This window comes from Chelonoidis abingdonii, chromosome 4 (assembly GCF_003597395.2).
Source record: "Chelonoidis abingdonii isolate Lonesome George chromosome 4, CheloAbing_2.0, whole genome shotgun sequence".
NCBI lineage: Eukaryota > Metazoa > Chordata > Testudines > Testudinidae > Chelonoidis > Chelonoidis abingdonii.
The window spans coordinates 68,053,432-68,070,473 of record NC_133772.1 but is presented as its reverse complement, the minus strand read 5'-3'; the positions used below and the strand labels follow the sequence as shown (position 1 = coordinate 68,070,473).

The 17,042-nt window shown below is 37.5% G+C and overlaps 1 long non-coding RNA gene across 2 annotated transcripts; it reads right to left on the bottom strand.

The window, feature by feature from the left end:
- Nucleotides 1-528: 528 nt before the first annotated feature.
- On the bottom strand, nucleotides 529-16,785 carry LOC142046652 (uncharacterized). Of its 2 annotated transcripts, XR_012655658.1 has the most exons (4): nucleotides 16,720-16,785; nucleotides 14,116-14,262; nucleotides 11,062-11,145; nucleotides 529-1,231 (listed from the first exon to the last, which is right to left on the bottom strand). It is a non-coding gene; the product is annotated as an uncharacterized LOC142046652 (long non-coding RNA). The 2 variants fall into 2 exon arrangements; XR_012655659.1 differs by lacking the exon at nucleotides 14,116-14,262.
- Between the last annotated feature and the right edge of the window lie 257 nt (nucleotides 16,786-17,042).

The window sequence follows — 17,042 nt, the reverse complement described above, 5'->3', positions numbered from 1 at the left end:
CTACTATTGCAAACAGTGCCCTAACATCTTTCATGTACACAAAACATCTGGTCATCCATACGATCCTCATGCAACAAAACTGCACGGTAATATAGCTACCTCAGAAGTATGAATCAACTGTGTTGGGATTTGAACATGTTCTAAGGAAGCGAGACATTCCACACTTGATACTCAATTTACTATCTAGAGCTTGTCAAAAAATTTGCATTGGAAAAGACTCTTGTGTCAAAATCAAAACTTTCTGCAATAACATGTCTCAATGAAATTTCACTTAGAAAAAAATTGAAAAAGTTTCAATAAGGTCAAAAATGGAACACTTCAAACCTATCAGAACAGAATGTTTCAACTTTGTTTTAAAATTTGTTGTATTTTATGTTGTATTATAAATTGTAATTTTACATAAAATCACAATCTGAACAAAATATTTTAATAATGTTTTATTGACCTGAAACCAAATATTTTCAAACATTTCCATTTGTAGCATATTTCAAAATGTCAGAATTTCCTCTGGAAAGGAAATTCTGAATTTTGACTAGCTGTATTATTAAGCCATCTGCTAAATGACAAGTTTGAAAAAAAAGTCTGATGGTTACACCATAAATTCACTTTCTATTTTACTTTCAATTTCCAACTAAGACTATTGTTTTGTCCTTTGAAAAATAATGGCCTGAATTCATCGAACACCACGTAACACATTAATAAAAAGCAGCCTCTAATAGTGTACATATTGTGGACACAAGCTTTGATATCCAATAACGCATGTTTGAAGGCAAAGCTCTCCAGTCCACAATGTGTCTTTCTTATCTATACTGTTGCATGCAGCATTGCTATAGCGGTGTTATCTGCAGCGTGTAGCTCTGCTGCAGATTCTCCATTTGTTTTGCACAGAGAATTTCCACTAACATCAACCAAAATTGGATCTGCAGAGATTTGTGCTCTATAACTTGTTACCTCTAATGCTTTAATTTTTAAAAAAATTGTAATGCTTACTGAGCACATTTGATTTTTACAGAACTGTTGAGCAATCTAACAAACTTCAGATAAACTGGATTCTAAAATATACTAAAGAATCAAAATTATAAAATGAAATAAATTTCAGTCAGTTTAATGCACAGTAGTATAATCAAACGGCTTCCTTACTTGGTAACAGTGGCAAGGAAGAACATTCTGCAGTGGAAGGTGCAGTTGCAGTCTCCTGTTCCCGTGTTCCAGTTTCAGATGCTACAATGTGCTTGAAATAAAAGGAAACTTATAGTCAAAATTGGACCCTCTTGATTTATATGAACAGGAAGTTAATGGGGAAAAAATAAAAACATGCTGATAAATAAAGGTGGAGTTCAGTGTTCTAATGGAATATACCTTGAATTTCTTGAACAACAAGTTTGTAAGCTTAATTTGCAATTGACTTATGCCAACAATGGTTAGAGTATTTCATCTTCAGGACAAGCTTCACAGGCCATCCTATCATGGCTAGGGCAAAGTTTGCGAACAGACAGTGATATGATTAAATGATAAAAAATTTTACTTCAAAAAGTGTTTTTTTCTTTAATGACATTGACTGTGGAATTTTTTCCACGTTGAGGAAGACAACTCTTTCATCCTAAACTTACTCAACTGCTGTTCCCCAATCCAGCAGGAAATTCACTGACATTTCTCTGATCACAATGGAACATAACAGCATAGTGTAATTCTGAGAGTGCATTTTGCCTGACTTGTGTCAGGGCCTGATCAAGGGTTGCCCAGTATCTAATGCAAGGCAAAGTCTAAGGAAATTGAGGGTGCTCAACACCCTGCAACATTGACCCTAGACCCACAGAATAGCTTAATGTATTATTGTTAAATAGGCAATGGAATTATGTAAGAAAACATTTAATGAAAACTACATGGAGACTGATTCTCCTCTGTCTACATTGGTGTAAATCAAAGAGTAGCTTTACTGAAGTCAGTGTAGGTACACTGGTAAGACAGAGGCCTAAAGTACTGGATTGAAATTCACTGAGCAGAGCTTACATTTACATTCATCTTATTACAGTAATGGTAATGACCAACACATTGCAATGCCAAACATTTATAAACACTTCCAGGGTATTAATGTTATCCATGATACACTGCAGCAGTAACCTTGCTCGTGTTATAAATAATGAAATAAGTTTTCAAGGAAAAGACATGTTTGTCTCAAAAAATGATCTCTGTAGTTTTGGTCTTTTTAATTAGTTCCACTTTCTGTCAGTCACTGGGATTGATTTTTACATGTTTATTTGTTCCAAACTGTGTGAGAAATTCTTATATAAGTGCTAGAACTCAGGTGATATTTTGTTCATCTCTGAAGCTTTGTTAAAATGTTTTGAAAGTGAAAAATGGAATTGTCTATAAATATGTCAGAAAATCATAGCCAGTTTTTAAAAAGAAAGAAACTTGGAAATGGGCAGGAAAGGTTGAAATATGTTTTCTCTAACAGCTTGAAACATCGTATTTCATGTTGCTATTATAAACAGTGAAATGCTATATTACCTTTTTTGGTTAAAAATGCCTCTGAGCTATATGCAGAAGGTATTCTGCCTTAAACAATTTCTTTTTCTACGACAATTACATTACATTGTAGTTGGCATACCATATTGGTGCTACTGATATGTAAAGAGAACGATTGAAAAGTTCTGTTTTGAGGTACAGTTCACAACCTCTCTGTTTGGATTAACAGGAGAAGAATGTTTGTATGATTTTTTTTGTAAAAGCATGAGCTTCCAATGTTTAATGGAAGTGATATAATAACACAGTCCATGTCTCCAAAGTTATCTTACAATGAACAGCAGAACAGTTTTATATGCAAACATAGATTTCATAAACTAAAGTTTATTTATTTGATCTTTTTAAATGAGGGGGATGAATCTTACAGTCCAATAAAGGAAAAATTTGTTAGACAAGCATTGTGTTAAACTTATGCACTGGACAATTGTTTCCAAGGAATTGTATGCTTTATAGTCAAGATACCTATTTACCTTTGATTACACAACTTTCAATAACTAGAAGTCTAAACTATGTAAGGGTCTTTATGTAAGTTTGCATATCCTTTTTTCTTGGTTGGTTATTTAAAAACGCTGCCCTGCCCTGATACTCAGACATGAATCACCATATACCTTCCCAACTCAGTTACGATATTTGTATAAGTGAAGTAGCTGATCTTACAAAGATACATGCCAATGCCCGCACATGTGTTGGGTGGCAAGACTTGGTTCTAGCTCTACTAAATCATAAAAAGTATGCTATGAGGGAGGATGTAAAATAAGCTCTCCCTACTTACATCTGCCAAGGACACTTTAGCTGCCGCTTCCCGCATCTTCCCTCTCGGCCGAGAATGGCGAACCGTGGCCACTGGGAGATGCAGGCAGCTGTGGAAACAAACTGTCTGGTGGCCCACCAGCAGATTACACTGATGGGCCTCAGGTTGCCCACCACTGCCTTAGACTCATGAACTCTACCATTTCATGATCACTTTCACCTAAGCTGCCTTCCACTTTCAAGTTCTCAGAGTGTTCCTCCTTCTTTGTCAAAAATCAAATCTAGAACAGTCTAGTCCCTAGTAGCTTTCTCCACCTTCGGAAATAAAAACATACAAAATAATCAAAGCTGTATTGGAAATTTTGGGTGTTGTTGCAGGGAATGCTTGAGATGGTTTTACTAAAAAGAGGTACCGAAGCAAGTCACCACAAGACATTTTATTTAAACCAAATCAAACTATAACAGGGCTGTGTGTAAAAGAAAGTTCATCAGGCTTCTTTCAGTTTCCCTAGCCTAAGCACCAACATCTTTATTTTATCTTTGTAATAGAAGATCATGGAGATGATGCAAAACACTGCATGTGCCTGGCCACGGAGTTATAAGAGGGGGACTCTGATTCTATTCCAATTGAAGTCAATGTTATTTTTTGCCATTTTGAGCCTAAAATAAGTAACTAAGTGCTAGATACTATGGAGGCTTTGCAGATTCATGTGAAAAATAGAAAATATCTTTAAAGTGAAGTAAAAATATGAACTTGCTTTCTCCTTTTCTAAATTTAATAGTATCTTTCCAAGTTTAGTTCAAGAAAAATGGACAGGTCACACACTGTGATGAACAAGTGGGAAATGACTGCAGAAGAGGATCTGGGAGTTATAGTGGATCACAAACTAAATAGGAGTCAAACAATGTAATACTGTTAAAAAAAAACCCAAAACATTCCGGAACGTATCAGCAGGAGTGTTGTAAACAAAACCTGAGAAGCAATTCTTCCACTCTACTCAGCATTGATAAGGCCTCAGCTGGAGCACTGTGGCCAGTTCAGGGTAGCAAACTTCAGGAAAGATATGGACAAATGGAGAAAGTCCAGAGGAGAGCAACAAACATAAATAAAGGTCTAGAAAACATGACCTATGAGGGAAGATTGAAAAAAATACGGTTTGTTTAGTCAGGAGAAGACTAAAGGGGGACATAACAGTCTTCTAGTACATAAAAAGGAGGGTGATAAATTGTTCTCCTTAACCACTGAAGATAGGATAAGAAATACTGGGCTTAAATTGCAGCAAAGGGGATTCAGGTTAGACATGAGGAAAAGCTTCCTAAGAGTAAGGATAGCTAAGCACTAGAACAAATAACCTAAGGAAGTTGTGGAATTTCTGTCACTGGAAGATTAAGTTAGACAAATACCTGTCAGGGATGGTTTAGATCAGGGGTCGGCAACCTTTTAGAAGTAGGGTCACCAGACAGCAAATGTGAAAAATCAAGACAGGGGGTTGGGGGTAAGAGGGGCCTATATAAGAAAAAGACTCCGAAATCGGGACTGTCCCTATAAAATCGAGACATCTGGTCACCCTATTCAGAAGTGGTGTGCCGAGTCTTCATTTATTCACTCTAATTTAAGGTTTCAGGTGCCAGTAATACATTTTAACATTTTTAGAAGGCCTCTTTCTATAAGTCTAATATATAACTACACTACTGTTGTATGGAAAGTAAATAAGGTTTTTAAAATGTTTAAGAAAATCCACTCGCGTGCCACCTTTGGCACACATGCCATAGGTTGCCTACTCCTGGTTTAGATAATACTTAGTCCTGCCATGAGTGCAGGGGACTGGACTAGAAGACCTATCAAGATCCCTTTTAGCCCTACATTTATAGGACTCTAACAGAGAGCAGTTTTGAACAACTTTTACTTATTCACAGACAAACAGGTAAGCCACTCATACCATTCAACCTGATTATCAACAGCTTTGAGCTGCAAACTCAGATGAATATGGACACTAACGTTTTTTGGTTCAGGCTCAAATGAAATGCAAATTTCCACATAATACAATGACTGTAGCAGAAATGTAATTATTTGGAATAGTGAAATGTGTAATTTAGGGCCAAATCCTGCAGCCTCAGGAATGTTTGTCTCTGAGTTTTGGTGTGCATATTAAATAGGATGTCCAATCCAGAGTTCAGTTCCAGGGTTCTGATTCAGGACCATCTCTAGTTTGTATACCAAAGTGAGGTCCAGAGGATGAATTCACAAAGTAATCACCAGGATTGATATTAACCCCCCTTCTGCACAGGGCAAGTAAAAGATCTATGCACAATTTTATTCCTACTTAAGCCCTCCATATAGGGACTAAAGTGGTGTGTGAAGTCTCTCTGCTGACCCCTTGCACAGGGGGAAGTTTCACATGTTGTGAATAATTAAAAAGATTTCCAAGATTTTGTCCATTTGTCAGTTTCTTTTGAAAGAACTGTTGGTGCTGATGGGAAATATCACTAGGAGGCATAAAAGCCTGGTTATTGCATGCATACTACCAATACAATTGTGAGCACACCATGCAACACACTGAAGTGTGATTCTACTCTGGAAAAAAGTGACTGTAAAAATGGCAACTTCTTACTGCATGTGTAACGTTGACAGACCCCGGTTGCCTGTAGGATCGAAACTGGGACCTCTGGAGCTCAGTCTATAAGCCTCTACTGCATGGGCTAAAAGCCAACTGATTCTTAGCTAAAGCTGTAGAGCAGACTCGTTAATATCTGTCTTTTGCTAAGTGATCTTGGTGCCACTAGATGAGAGAGAACGCCATACCCAAGAGGTGTGTGGGTTACACATGCATTCAGAATTATACCCGCCTTTAAACCACTAAAGATTTTTCTGCTCTTTTCTACTGCTAACTCTGCAGAACCAAACCAATACAATATTGTGAGCTGGATCCGGTTTTCTTTTGTGCATAATCAACAGAAGAGTTTGCCAAGTTCCAATCTATACAACCTTGTTAACGTAAATGGGTCTGCGTAGATATCACGGAGGCACAAGTTGGCCTGCAAACATTTTTTATTATGTACAATTAAGAATAGAATCAAACTTGATTCTAAAGTCTCAGATTGAGGTTGAAGAGTTGGCAGTGAGGTGTGGGGGGGACCTCTGATATTGAAAATCTGAAATTGATAATACATTTGATACTGAAATTGTTGAGTCATTAACATGAAACACCACAATTTTACAGTCACTTTTTGGAGAGTAGATGCACCTTGTGTTCAGTGGCGAGAGAGAGAAAATGGTCTAATCTACTGTATACATAATTACAGGTAACTTCATAGTCTGTATGTACATATGCATACATTCACAACATACACAATGCACTCAGATTAGCAAAGTTTTCTGCATGCCTACATACAACATTGCCTTATGCCCCATCCTACAAAAACAAAAAATAGAAAATATTTCAAAACTATAAAATCTGGTGCCATCTATCAGGTTGTCCAGATAAAGGGCTGCTTTCCAGTGGATCTTCTCTTCATTTGGAAGATTTATTCCTTCCATCTCTACAGAGTGGTTATTAATATTAACAGATAGTAACTGCTCTGGAATGAGGAGGGAAAAGAACAGCTGGGTGGGAGGAGAAAAGTTATAAAACCAGATTTGTCTTTGTCAAGTCTACTGAATAAATACTGCTAATGGGGTTTCCAGCTCCTGAGAGTCTCATAAAGGTCTTGTTTTTGGGACAAAGTCACCATGGGGGAGTTGCCAAGAATAAACCATAATTTAAAAATAAATATCATTCCTCTCTAGTTTAGAAGAACAGCTCATAGCATCATAATTTCCCACAGACTTGAACTTAGTTAGTGAGATGCTCCTTCTAAAGATATTTCCGTTCTAGGGGGATTCCCCTTCAAAGATTCTAGCATGTTATTACAGAGTCACTATATGGCTGTCCAGGAGAGTCCTATGAGAAAATTACAACCGTGACATTGCCTCATGAGGTGTCTCTTCTCATTCTCCATGGGACTGGGAGAAAATGAGAACTGTGGGTGTTGCACCTCTCAGAATCTGGTGTATTTTGCACTAATTTCATTTTAATCTATATAGATTTTTATATCATGCTCACCACATTATCTGAATGCCTTCCAGTAGTTTATTAAGCGACGTGACTAACATCCATCACGTTTGCTCTCTTATCCAGTCCCCAGAGGGATGAGTGTGTTCAGTAGAATGTTATTATGGAATTTATTTTTATAACATACACATGTTGCTACATGTTTATCTTAGAGAAGGCTAGGTCAAAGAACTGTGCCTTGCTCTTAGAGCAGAAGGTTGAGAGGATTGTGATGGTCCTCAATTCTTGTGGGGTGGTCCACAAACTTGGGGTGGTCTTTGAAAAAGTGCTAACTCCTGCACAGATGAGTATTACCCTTAATGTAGGGAGTTCCATTGTGCTAGAGGAACATGATTGTCCAACAGAGTCTTCATCCTGAGCTTTAGGCAATCTTTTAGATATCCTAGGCCCAGACCATTGCCACCTTGAAAATAAGGACTGAGATCTTGAACTTGAAGCGATATTCAATGGGAAACCAGTACAGAGAACATAGCACAAGTTTAATGAGCGAGGGTAGCCTGTGCTGCTGAGGAGATGCATTGCCGTGTTCTGTGCTAGTTGCACTTTCCTAAGTGCTGAAGGCTTCATGCCGAGGTTTATCACATTGCTATATTTCAGCCAGGAATTGATAAAGGCATGAATAACTGAGGCCAGGTCACTGTTCACCAGGATGGAATGGAGCTCCTAGCTAACTAGGGATGGTAGAAAGCATTATTCTCTGGTGCTGCTATATGGAAGCCTCATGTCACTGAGAAAAGAATCTAGGAGCAGTCCTAGGCTACAGACTGCATTGACCATGACTGGGCGTCTACTTTCAACCAAAGGACCTAGTATCTCACTGTCTTTGTTAGTGTTTTTTGGATAACTTATCCATTAAGGATGTTTCTTCCTCTGAAGAAATTCAGACTGCAGGAGCTAAAGTCTCCTCCAATTTTGCCTGCATAATAGAGTCATATTAAAGGTATAATTAGAAGAGATAAGAAAATGGAGAGATGAAGTAGTTCTGAGAATATGGGAAACAAGCTTGTTCTGACTGGAGCTATAAGAAACTTAGTGTTTTGGTTACACTTTGCAAAAACACATTTACCAAAATTTTGCAAAAAACGCTAATTCTTGCTATATGTCAAGTACAGCAAGAGTACTTCTCTGGTCTATTACAACAATTCCTGAAGGCAAATTCTGAAGTTCTTAGTTAGGACCCTCCCCCTCCCCCCTCAAAAAGCAGCTTTAATACCCAGTCACAACTCTTAAAGATTTCTGCATTTGACCCTTATTACCTAATCTTAGTTAAAGATGGCATCAATATTGCCTATGTAGCTATGTAACTGAAAGGAGGAGATGTTGACTTTTTTGGAGAACTGGGGCTATAAATACAGTAGGACTCACCCCTACACAATCTATCCCATCCATCGTGAGAAAAATGCAGGTTCATGACTTCTTCAGCATCACTCCAGAAAGTCTAACATATGTATTCTGTACAGACAAATACAGTAGGTCATATTTTAATTGGAAATCCAGGTAGCTGACTATTGGTCACTCTTTCATTTCTACTATACTTTAGTAATTAGCCTTCACCTCACTGCAAGAAAAAGAGTTCTGCTTTTAAGTGCAGTTTCTCAGGGATAGCAGAATATTTACTTTATGAAAAAGGACAGAATACAGCTACGCTTTGGAAATGTTTTAATCCAATGATGGGCTTCAGTCCTGGCCCTGTCACAGACATAATACCAAATATTTCATTTTTGGCAATACTTTTCATTCTGTGAATGAATTTTCACCCTCCAGAGGACTAAAACACTAAAGGTAGACTGGATTAACATGGGTTGTGTTTATACTCAGTGTAAGTCCATTGATTTCAGCTGAGTTGCAACAGGGATAAATTTGACCCAATATTTTTATCTCCTTTCATTTGCTAAAGTAGATGCAGACAGTAAATCCTAAAGTAGGATTTGCTACTTACAAGTGCCATGTAATTTATGGGATTCTATAAGCAGTGAAATTAATGCCCATGATAGCCAGAGAGGTACAATGATTCATTTTGCTTATATCACGTATGAGTGCTCCTACAGTATTGTTTTCATTCTTAATTCCAGCTAATCATTCTAAAACTTTGTTAGTACAAAAACCTGTATTTATGTGACCATTACTGAATTCAGACTGACACCCTGTTTTCCCACAAAACTCTGACCAAGTGTGTACCGTGAGTTGTGCATACATCAATAAAATAAAGGAATCATTACTCTTTAATCCATTATGCTATTAAAATGCGTGTATCAGGATTGTCAAGTCTTTTCATACATTTATTTCTTGTACTACTAGAGCTGATTCCTTTTATAGAAATGGATTATGAATGTCACGGAAGAGGCCAATACTCATTACAGAAGAATTTATATAGGCAATACGTGGTATTGCATAAATAGATACCAAGTTTAGAAGTAATACTTTTAAAGCTACAACATAAAGGGAATGAGGTCTAGTGATGAAAGAACAGAATTGCAGGTCAGCAGTTCTGGATTCTGTTCCTGGTCATGCCATTGACTCTGGTCAGTTGTAAAGCAAAGCAAATTTCTTTGCCCCAATTTCCCTATCTGTATATTAGGGATAATGTGCACCTAATTTAATTGATCTTCATAGTTACCTTGGACAAGAACTGGTCCCCTTTCTGGGACCTCTGTCTAGGCATTATCACACTACAAGTAGATAATAAAGTAGCTAACCTTGGAAAAGTACCTTGAGAATATTGGGTCATAGCTCCTGTTGACTGTACTATCATAGAAAGTTTAAAATATCTTTTATGTTTAAATATCTATACTTGATTGTGCCTGTTCATGATTTTTTATGACCAGAAAATTTAGGAGCATGATGGTTAAGATAGATGTATAGGGACTGATTTTTTAAAAAAGAATAATCTAAATATACTATATATACAGATATACAGCACATTCTGTGGACATAGCAGACGTACAGACTTATCAATACATTTCACTGTATGCCATATCACCAATATATTGTCTACCAAACAGGAAAATATTTCCTAAGAAACAAAACATACACTTGTTTCATCATGTTGCTAGTTCCATATAGGTAGCAATGTCTATAGTTAAGGTCATCCACCACTTTTCATTGTAAGACCCTGTTTTTCAGTAGTATATATGCTTTATGAGAATGTAAACCATTTGGGTTGAAATGTCATATGCTGCGTATCTGCTTAAGGCAGATTTTTTGGGAAAATTTCAGCTAAAACAGTTCAGCTGTTGAAAAGCAGGTTAGGAGAAATATGTTTTGCCCATGTAAAAAAATAAATTCTTACCACCATTTCATTGAGAAGTTTTAATGTCTTCATACTTTGGAGATAGGACTTGAAACTAGAAATTAAAGACTATCATAGTGCATAGACATAAGGGGGCTGAATTTAGGTTGCACAGGAGACATTAAATCTGGCTTTTCCTAACTTTTCATTGCTTAACTTTGATATTTCATCCAAAAATACATTATAAGAACATTAAAGTTGCAAATTCATTTAACACATCTCCTAAACCACTCAAAACAAAAATTTCTCTTACAATGTAGAAGTTTCCTGTGCTATACCGATGGGCTTGACCCTGCAAAACTTTATTCACATGAATAAACTATATTTTCACAAGTAGCCCTACAGAAGCAAATAAGCGCAACCAGGAATTTTGGAACTACATACCTGAAAGGAGATATTTCTAAGTTTGGCCTGTATTATGCAGGAGGTCAGATTAGATAATCATAAAATTCCTTCTCGTCTTAAAATCTGTAATACAAAGAAGTGCATTCTATAGATAGAGAACTTTCAAAAGTGGGACAAGGTGTATATATTCAAGGATGCAAGATAGTGAAGCAGTGCTCTAGTCTTTCACCTTTAGACAACTGTGTCCAAATCCTGGCTTAGGTCAAAGTACTTAAGAGTTTAGCTGTTATGGTCCAAACCTAGTCCCTATTTGTTCAAATTACAAAACCACTACAGGATTGGCAGCTCCTTCTGAATGACCTGTGCCTGGTTTCATTAGAACAAATGGGAGTTATTTCACCTGGAGCATGATGGAATTATGAGAGGACCAGAAATAATAAGGGGATGCAATAAGGACCAAGATACTCTGGCTGACTTGTATGTGAAAACTACATGCCACATGGAACTTTAGTAGGTGGAAGTGGTGCATTAATATTAAATTCACACACCAGAAAAAAAACAAAACAACTGAAAGGTGTTGAAATGAATGTAACTCCTAGGCAACAGTAATGAATAGGTAAGTCTAACTTACCTTGTAAAACACAACAGTCTGTTTTACTGAAGAAAAATGTTAATACATACTTTACCCACCCCTCAATACATTTAATTGGGTACAGCACCACAAAACCCATTATTGAATGCTGAGCTGCCTTAAAGAAACACACACTAGTATATTTTGAGCAAGTCTATAATTTTGAGAGTGGGGGGGGGGTGTTAAAGCATTGAATGGTCTTTATAGGTCATATTAATGTTTTAAGTGCATAACTTACGTAAAAGACAGCTGGTAACTTTGTGAGGACTCTCATATCAATGATAGTGACAACATCAGCAGAACAATGAGTAGAAACTTTGCAACCCCTGTGTCATATTACCTTTTAATTTCTAGAAGTGTTTCCCTGTGGAATGGCATTAAAACCTCAGTAATATGGACAAACTAGTATTGCTATGTCAACAATAAGACAACGTATTTTTCAGAGAAGGCACTATTAAAATCTCTTTCCAGTTCAGTATCACGGAGTTTGGAGGTAATAGAACTGTACAAAGTTTCTTACAAATTCCCCAGAATAAATGGATCACTGCTGGATTCCTATTTAATTACAAATCATACATTTTTGGTCACTTCTGAGTTGATACAAAGCCTTTTACATATTAGACGGTTCAAACCCATTCCATTAACCTTCTGGGACCTCTAATTCCCCATTATAATTCTTTAAATTTAAAACAGAAAAACATAAATGTAATTGGTAAACTGCATCAACCTACAATAACTGAAGTTTTTTTTAAAAAAAAAACTTTACTGAACACCCTATTTAGAAACAATTCTGCTCACTAGTTACCTCTAGGGAGTCATTTGGTACAGACAATCTGGAAAAATGGAGTTCTTTCTTACCTTTAAAGATAAGCTAATGCATAAAATTATGTTCACTATTTGTGATATTATTTCAGCTCTTGAATGGAGTCTGCAAAAAGAGACCCTGAATCCTCCACCTTAATCCAGGTTTGACTGTTGTTTTCAAAGGAGCGTCAGGGAGTAAAGGTACCTAAATCCCCTTGACATGCAATTGGAATTGTGTTCTAAACTACCTCAGGCTCGTTTGGAAACCCCAGCTTACATATTAAAATAATTAAATTCCACTTCTTTAGGTCGTTTTTATTGGTTCACAGATGTAGCAACACTTTTAACAATTCTCACACATATTAAAGAACCAAATCAGCAGTAAACAAGACTTCAAAGATGGTGGACATAGCATGACAATTGCACACTAAAGAGACTAAATATTTAAAACTTGACCTTTCTTCCCCCAAAACTAACATGCCTAAATAAATACATAAAACCACACACCTCTATCCCCATGATTATTTCTATCACAGTACTGCCTTAATGCTTAAAATGAGGCCTTTGTATCATTGCAGTAGACACTATCCTTCAGCATGTACCCTTGAACCATCTAAAAAACCCAGCCCAATTCCAGTATTTCATAGTAACAAGTTTGTCCACATCCAACTCAGTTTTGTTGTTCTGTCCGGGGGACAGTTCAGGTATGGTCTCAATACGCTCCCCCTTCTCCTTCCTGAGGGAAGACTGTTTAATTAAATATAGGAACCCATACTTTTGGAAGTTACTACTAGATATTTTGCATGACTAGTTAAAGGCATGCCCAAAATCTACCATTTTTCAATAAAGAAGACAGGCTAGGAGATTTAACAGTTCTCCAGAGACACAAATTGGGGATTGGCCTGGAATATCACGTCTATAAAAGGTCACTTGGTTTGAGAAGGTGGCTGACCCTGACCTGTTACTCAGAATAAAATGAAAGCCCTGATGCAAGTGGATTATAGTAAGATTTTTTTATATCTCTGCATTAGTCCTTGCTGAATATATTTGAATTAATGTATCTCCATCATAACATTGCTGTTAGAAATGGAAGCAAAAAGCTTAGCCCTAAATGGACTTTTTGTGATCACATCAACCAGGTAAGAGAATAAAACAGCACAAACTATTTCACGATGCAGTAAAACAAACCTCAAACCTCTCCCACCCAAAAATTAGTGAAGAGGAAAGCATTTGTGTAGTATAAGATGGTGGTTTTCATGAGTGAAAACTAAATGTAGCATGCTTGGAAAAGCAGCAGTGGAAAATATCCCTATGTTTGACGGAGTCTTGCACATTTATGGAATTTATATTTTTGCAATTCAGTGAACCTCTGAGCACATGCATACAAATCAATATAGGCCAAATCCTGCAGTCCTTAAGTCAGGCAAAACCGCCATTGATTCTAGTGGGAGCTCAGCTAAAGTCAATGGGAACTTTGTTCACAAGATCTGGTCCTGTAGTTACATTTTATTTGTCCTTGCCATCTTCATTATGACAGTTTAGAACATGCATTATCCCAGAAGAGACTGATGAAAGAGCACATGCCATCCAAAGGAAGGCTGGTTCAAATTTTGATTGGTTTTTCTACATTTTATATAATCAGCTCAAATTCTGCTTACCTTTCTCATGGATGTAGTCAGATTGACTAATGGGATTACTGATCTGAATAGCAAACAGTAATTGGCTCATCTTTGTCATCTTGCTGTATTTTCTACAAATAGAAGTCATCTTTTTCACACATATGCTTCTGCACTATACCAAGGAACCTAGTATTAAAGCACATTAAGAACAGTTATTTCCATTGCATCTGGCACCCTCGCTGTCAGTCTTCGAAGAGAGGCTAAGGATGCTGAGCCACTATCTCAAACCGAGGCCTAGACTGAAATTCTTGATGCACAGTGCTGATACAGAAAGAGACACAGCAATCCAAGCTTGCCTCACACAGCCACCGTTCAGTGGCTATGGATGCTGAGTCAGTCTCTCAAGCCTAGCAACTATCTCGCCTTCTGCATCTGCTCTGTGCATATATAAAGAACTTCAGCCTAGGGCTTCTAACTGCACATTTGTCATTAATGCTTACATTTATTTAGGAGAAAATGCCTATTTTAAAAGGTGTATGCATTAGAGGCATACCATTCAGACCCAATTCAAGAGTCTTTATAGGAGACCTGTAATTAGACCTACAAGAAAAATAGGGAAGTTGATTAATTAAATGCCTTTTTGTCAAGATATGATTCTTTCTGAAAGAACAGCTTGCACATTTTCTAGAAGGCAACAGGATTTTTCTACTTTAACCATCAAAATTCTCACATCAATTAGTGTGGATTTAGCAAAAAAGATTGGATTGATCCATAGAGATGTAAGACCAAGATGGTCCTTCCGGTACACATGATATTCTACTCTACAGTTTAAAATCATAGAATTACATGACCATTTTGGAAAGGATATTTTTCTGTCCTTTTAGTTGCTCTGCGTCACTGCATGGTCACCAGTGTCAAGAGCATGAGTGACTAATGGGCCAAACTCAAACAATTCAGACATTGGTCATTACATATTTAGTTGAATAAAATTGCCTGGAAGTCACACTGTAGATCTCATGAAACCTTTGATCAGATTTTCATTACTTCTCAATTTCAGAGAGGTCAGAAACACTGCACTATATTTCCTGGCAATATTTTGGAACCTCCATTTCTGAGGAACACACCAGGCAGTGCAGAGGCATGCAAGAATTAACACAAATAAACTGAACTCTTCTCAAGTTTAAAGTGTGAGGTTCATTTTGGTTCAAGATTGGACCCAGGTTTATATCTTCTTATATCTGATGATAAAAAAAAGTATGTTACCTTGAATAATAAAAAGACAGTGGCCAAAAGCCGGAAGCCCTTACTCAGGCAAAACAGTGATTGAAATCAAGGAAGTAATTAGTGAACAAAACCAAGTGAGGACTTTAGGATTCTATTTAGAATAATGCCTATTGTGACAAAGTTCCTCCTCTACCTTGGTGGGTCCTGCACTTATTGGCGGATTTGTTCACTTCAGTGATCTTCCCCTCTTGTGGAACCCACAGTCTGGGTCAGCTCCTCCTGTGTCTGATCAGGAGTTGGGAGGTTTGGGGGGAACCCGGGCCCAACCTCTACTCCGGGTTCCAGCCCAGGGCCCTGTGGATCGCAGCTGTCTATAGTGCCTCCTGTAACAGCTGCATGACAGCTACAACTCCCTGGGCTACTTCCCCATGGCCTCCTCCAAACACCTTCTTTATCCTCACCACAGGACCTTCCTCCTGGTGTCTGATAATGCTTGTCCTCCTCAATCCTCCAGCAGTACACTCTCTCACTCTCAGCTCCTTGCCTTCTTGCTCCCAGCTCCTCACACACGCTCCTTCTCCTCTGGCTCCTCCTTGCCTGACTGGAGTGAGCTCCTTTTTAAAGCCAGGTGCCCTGATTAGCCTGCCTTGATTGGCTGCAGGTGTTCTAATTAAAGTAGCTCTCTCTACTGCCTTCTAGAAAGATCTTAATTGGCTCCAGGTGCCTTGATTAACCTGGAGCAACTGCCATTTGGTTACCAGGGTACTAGGGATTTGTTTAGCCTGGGGCTAACATACCTGTTGCTCAGTACTTTACTGTAGACATCTGGCCTTGCCCCATCACACTATATATATTAGCTTGTACATAACTTTACCCATGCAAGCAGTCCAAAGGGATAATCATAAGCATGTACATAATTTTCATATTTGAAGGACTAGCACTTCACTTTTTACCATTATGTTAATTGAACTAGTTACTTTTTATGCCTTAATTACCTGGGTCTCTAATGAGATTAGACCAGTCAGTGTCAGTTTCTGTTTACATTCAGTTTCACTTTCTGGTTCTCACTCTCACTAAATGTCCTGATCCAGCAAAGCTCTTAACCACTTGCTTAAAGGTAAGCACAAGCTTAAATGCTTGGCTGAATCAGGGCCTATGCTGTGGAGACCTCAAACGCCATTTCTCTTTCTGTGCGCATACACTCACAAAAGTTTAAAATTCTCACTATCCTGGAGTCTATTTACAGTTCAAAAGAGTCAGTTAAAGGCTTACATACTTGTTTACACTTTACCATGATTAACTCTACCACTTTATTGTCTCCTTTTCCCTAAATGTGTCACACTCTGTATCCTTCCATTAAACACCGCAACATCATAGTTTAACTATGTTCTTTTGATAATAAACATGAGATAAATATACCATTTGTAATAGTCTTCCTCATTTTGCAATAGTAAAATCTTCCCACCATGGGCTCTGTGCGATGTGGTCTCCAGGGACAAAGTTAAATATAGATAAATTTACCTTTGCAATCACTCCAGAACATTGTCAATATTTCTAAGAGCCACTTGTTGTCTGAGGAAGATTCAGTAGATCTAGCTCAGGGTTGGCAATCTTTCAGAAGTGGTGTGCTGAGTCTTCATTTATTCACTCTAATTTAAGGTTTTGCGTGCCAGTAATACATTTTAATGTTTTTAGAAGGTGTCTCTCTAAGTCTATATAATATAAACTCAACTATTGTATGT